Source organism: Panthera onca, chromosome A1 (assembly GCF_046562875.1).
Source record: "Panthera onca isolate mPanOnc1 chromosome A1, mPanOnc1 haplotype 2, whole genome shotgun sequence".
Taxonomy (NCBI): domain Eukaryota; kingdom Metazoa; phylum Chordata; class Mammalia; order Carnivora; family Felidae; genus Panthera; species Panthera onca.
In genome coordinates, this window is record NC_138339.1 from 131528631 (window position 1) to 131534077 (window position 5447).

The 5447-nt window shown below is 34.0% G+C and overlaps 1 non-coding gene across 1 annotated transcript; it reads left to right on the forward strand.

Annotated features, from left to right (window-relative positions):
• Positions 1-3747: 3747 nt before the first annotated feature.
• Positions 3748-3809, forward strand: LOC132682591 (U7 small nuclear RNA). The gene has a single exon (XR_009611763.1). It is a non-coding gene; the product is annotated as a U7 small nuclear RNA (small nuclear RNA).
• Positions 3810-5447: the final 1638 nt, after the last annotated feature.

Sequence of the window (5447 nt, forward strand, 5' to 3'; positions counted from 1 at the left end):
AGTTGAGATATTGCAGAATTACCTGCAGATCCATCCTCAGCTGCAACAAGACAGAAGTCTTAGGAAGACTGGGGGTGGAAGACTGGTTTGAATAATGATTTGTAGAGAGCCATACAAAAGTGGTTTGTCTGGGTATTGAGGGATAACCTGGGATATCTGGCTAAATGTCAATGGTTCTCCAAGTGATGACTGAGTAGCAGAAAATGTTCTGTGTTAGGGTTAAAGTAGATAAAATGGAAAAATATCTGGGTAAAAAGGAGGCTTAAAAAATTCATCACAGGGAGAAAATCATACTAGGGTGTCAAATGTACTGAGCTCAGTATGAATTACACATTTATAAAGGATTGCAAATGATAGTTCGCCCTCCAGAGAACTAGTGTATTTATAAAATGCTGTGTTTTTAAAAATACCTTTTCCTCTTTTATTCTCTCCGGTAATTTTACATGCGTATTTCCATTTGGGAGTAAATTAGCTTCCCGAAGAATGCATAGACGATCAATGTATTTCGTTAGAGAGGATGTCCAGGGCGTGAAACAGATCTATTAGAAATCCCAAGGCTTACATGTATATTAGAAGAATCAATCAAGGAAAAAATGCTCTCCCTGGGGTTTTTTTAAAATTAATCAATTAATTATTTTTTTTTGTTTGTTTCTTCTTAAAAGGCATAAGCTTATGAGAAGCCTTAACAACCAAATGTGAAAATTGATGTCTAGTTTGGGGAACAACAAATTTTTCAGCTGTATGTGGAGGCACACTAGGACAAACTGCCCCTAAATAAATCAGGATTGCTTTCTACAGTTATATATGTACCTGTGTAATAATTTGTTGTAGAATTTATAGTCCATAACTCCAAGGAGCCAGGCCATCTGTTCTACAGGAGAATTTTTATTCCTCAGAAACAAATCCAGAATTTGTAACCCCAAAATAGTAAAGTGTATATTTACTTAGGATATCAGAAACTTGGAAAACATAAGGTTAATGTGATAAGCTATTATTGTTATAAATTTGTAAGTAATTGATAAAGTCTGTATCTCAGTTTACTTCTTTAAAGATTTCAGTTGATAGAACCAAAGAATGTTTATTAAATCCTACTAATAGCTAACAGTGAAAATATACTGCTTTACGGTGGTTTCTTTTCTCCATACTACTTCCCCATATTATTAAGTAATGCAAAATAGTAGTCAAACGCCTGTTAATCTACTGTACTAGGTTAGGCATAACATATAGAAGTATCTGCCTTCTTGACTTCAAATGATCTTATACGAGGGAAGAAAAAAAAATCCACTAAATAGTTATTGAGTCTTTATGCTAGGCATTCATTATATCCTTTAATCTTCACTATGTGAGGTTAATATTATTACAACATTCTTGTTCTACAGATAAAGGGGAAATATTTTTGAAGAAGGCTATCAAAGTTTTAGAATGTATACTTGTGCTTATTTTTTATTTTTATTTTTTTATTAAAAAAAGTTTTTTTATGTTTGTTTTTGAGAGAGAGGAAGAGACAGAGCATGAGCAGGGGAGGGGCAGAGAGAGAGGGAGACACAGAAACCGAAGCAGGCTCCAGGCTCTGAGCTGTCAGCGCAGAGCCTGTCACGGGGCTCAAACTCACGAATTGCGAGATCAGGACCTGAGCTGAAGTCAGACGCTCAGCTAACTGAGCCACCCAGGTGCCGCTACTTGTGCTTAATTTTTTAAAAGTCAGGCAGATACCAGGTAACCCCTTAGGAACTCCCCACTCATCCAACAAAATGCAGTTGCAGAATAAATTAACTGCAAATTATCAGGAATTCATCACCCATTTTCTCAATTTTTATTAAAACAACTGTGGCAGTCACTGATTAATGTCAGTAGAAGGTATGGCCAGAAACATTCTGAATGGTTTCACAAATGAATACAGATCTAAATTAACATTGTGAACACATCCTTCAAAAATTGTGCCTTTCGCCCTATCCTGAAACACTCTAGACTTAAAATAAATGATCTTCTGTGCTAATCTTGTAGCAAGCTATTTCCCATTCTCAAGTACACTTTTTTGATTCAAAGGAATGAGGTGGCCAGCCCAGGAGTGAAAAATCCATTTGTATCTGGTTTTATATTGTAATGTGGAATTCAAGTCTCATCAGCAGTTTGACATTTGGCTGCTTGAGTGTCCACCATTTTGCTAAATGCACTCTTTAGTCATCAAGATATTCAGGAAGACTTAAAAAAATCTCTTTTTCCTATTAACATTTAACTTCTTTTGGACAGTTCATAATAACCACCAAATAAGGTAAGTGTACTATTTTATTAACTTTCTTTAATAAGCCTGCCTAAAGTTTATACAAAACCATAAATAAGGTTTGATGTTTTAGAGCTAGTTGCATTAATAATAATTTTAAAAAGCTGGTTGACTGTTTAAAAAGAGGGAAAAAATGCAATGTACCAATTCCAGTTGTTTTTCCTGTGCTTTAAATATATTTAAGGTAAGATTCCTAAAAATTACAAACTATTCCCTTAAACTTCTTGCATTAATAAAAACATTAAAATTATAAACTTTATTTTTTAGATAAAGTGGATTTAAACTTTTTCCATTAGAAGAGAATCTTTAAAATATTTAGAAAAGTTTCACCAATATTCTGGAAATCACTATAAAAACTATTCTATGGATATGGATGTGAAGAAATTCTAATGTAAGATATTTCTTTTTTTTTTTTTTTTTAATTTTTTTTTCAACGTTTTTTATTTATTTTTGGGACAGAGAGAGACAGAGCATGAACGGGGGAGGGGCAGAGAGAGAGGGAGACACAGAATCTGAAACAGGCTCCAGGCTCCGAGCCATCAGCCCAGAGCCCGACGCGGGGCTCGAACTCACGGACCGCGAGATCGTGACCTGGCTGAAGTCGGACGCTTAACCGACTGCGCCACCCAGGCGCCCCAAGATATTTCTTTTTTATAATGATGCTAAAATATGACTTGAGTTTACTTGAAAGGTGAAATATTGGTTGACAACTGCTTTGAAGTTTACAGTATGAGGCTTAAATTAATTGTGTATTTTTTGCATTTACCCTGCACATTAGTCTTAGTTAAGAAAAATTATACACAACTCTGACATTTCAATAACCTTAAATAAGGTAAATTAATTTATTTTAAGAATTTTTACTTTATATCAGTACATTGAACTTTTAGAAAGGAAGTATTATAGATTTTTTTTCCCCATGGAAAGTGAAATATATCTTAAATTATAAATACTGATAAGCAAAGCAAATTTTAGAAAAAGAAACACAGGGGCACCTGGGTTGCTCAGTTGTTTAAGTGACTCTTGATTTGAGCTCAGGTCAAGATCTTGTGGTTGTTGTATTTAACCCCATGTTGGACTCTGTGTGAAGCTGAGTGTGGAGCCTGCTTAAGATTCTCTCTCTGTCCCCTCTCCCCTGCTTGCACTCTATCTCTAAAATAAAAATTTTTTAAAAATTAAAAAATTCAGAAAAGAAACACAATATGGTATATATCAGGTACAGAAGGCTTCTAGAATTTTCAAAAATTATCACATTCAAAAACATTCACGATTTCATTTACACTGTATGATCTGTTGGCTCTTTGTTAAACATTATGGTATGGTTCAGAGTGTTCCACTCTGGTCACATAAGAAATGTTTTACAAAGAATGCTAAGTCAGCATTTTAATAGTTCTTAGTAATGTTAATGCCTGGCAGCAACACCTTGGGAAACAGCAACATATGTACATACGTTTTAAAAGAGCAAATTCAAGTGTTACAGCTCTTTTAGAATTTGTCTAGCAGGTTTTCTGGTCTTTACCAGAAGACCCCCTCCGAAAAAAAAAAATAAATAAATAAAAAATAAAAGAGCAAATTCAGGTCCGTCTGTGGAGTTCAGTGACAGTTTCCTTAGTTTATTACCAAGTCACAGGTGTATCATTTTTAATTTGTTTGGTGGAAAATAAAGGTTAGCTATTTAAAACTTAGAAAACTACCTTATAACCCTTAAAATCTCCTCGTTTTTCTTTTGGAACCCATTAAGAAACTTCCAGAAAGCAACTTAAGAAGAGCCATGAACAAGGCCAGTTAGGTACTGTGACTTTATTCCTTAAGAATTAGTTTGAGTGATGTTTCTGGTTTAGATTCTTACAGACATATAATTACAGTGTGGAGGTTCCTCAAAAAAATTAAAAATAGAACCACTCTATGATGTAGCAATTGCACAACTAGGTATTTATCCAAAGGATACAAAAATGCTGATTCAAAGAGGCACACGAACCCCAATGTTTACAGAGCACTATCGACAATAGCCAAAGTATGGAAAGAGCCCAAATGTCCATCAACTGATGAATGGACAAAGAAGATGTGGTATATATATTCAATGGAATATTACTCAGCAATGAAAAAGAATGGAATCTTGCCATTTGCAACAACATGGATGGAGCTAGACTGTATTACACTAAGTCAGTCATTCGGAGAAAGACAAATATCATATGATTTCACTCATTTGTGGAAGATATAAAACAGATGAACATAAGGGAAGAGAAACAAAAATAATATGAAAATAGAGAGGGAGACAACCATGAGAAACTCTTACATACAGAGAACAAACTGAGGGTTGCTGGCGGAGTGTTGGTTGGAGGGGAAGGGCTGAAGGGGTGAGGGGCACTAAGGAGGACACTGATTGGGATGAGCATGGGTGTTACATGTAAGTGATGCATCACTATATTCTATTCCTGAAAAAATATATACATATATTTTTATCATAATTAAATAAATAAATAAATAAATAAATAAACTTTAAAGAAAAATAAGCAGACATTTGAAAATTGAAAAAATTACATTTTTCTCTATTTTCTCTATTTTAACATTCTATGTTATAATTGTTTTTCTGATTATACCAGAGATACATGCTATAAATAGAAAAATCAGAAATTACAAAGAACAAACATAACATATATTAATGAAACTAAATATGTTAAATAAAATATACTAAATGTAATAAAAATAACATTGCCCATCTTCCTTTAACACAGAGATAGTGTGAAAATTTTTATTTATTAAAGATCCTTGCTTAAATGTCACTGCTTTGTAGCCATAGCATTTTTCTTACCAAGGACAAACTTATTCTCCCTATTTTTCTAGATATGATTTCAGAGGAACAGGAAAAGGTGGCAGAGCAACGCAGAAGACCATTCCCACAGAAAACATGTCACTCAGCGTGAAACTAGTTACAGGAGGGAAGTCACGATATCCAAAAAAAAAAAAAAAAAAAAAATCCCATGTTTCCTTTCCAGCCTGTGAAAGCATCCTAGCAAAACTGTAAAGATTTAAATTCTCCAAATGGTTTTGTATTTCTTTATTCTTGCTCTAGTAAGAAGACTTGAATTGAAATCCATGGCCATTTCTTCCATGATCCCTTGGTCCATATACATTCTTTTATATTTATGGAGAACACTGGATACTCTGA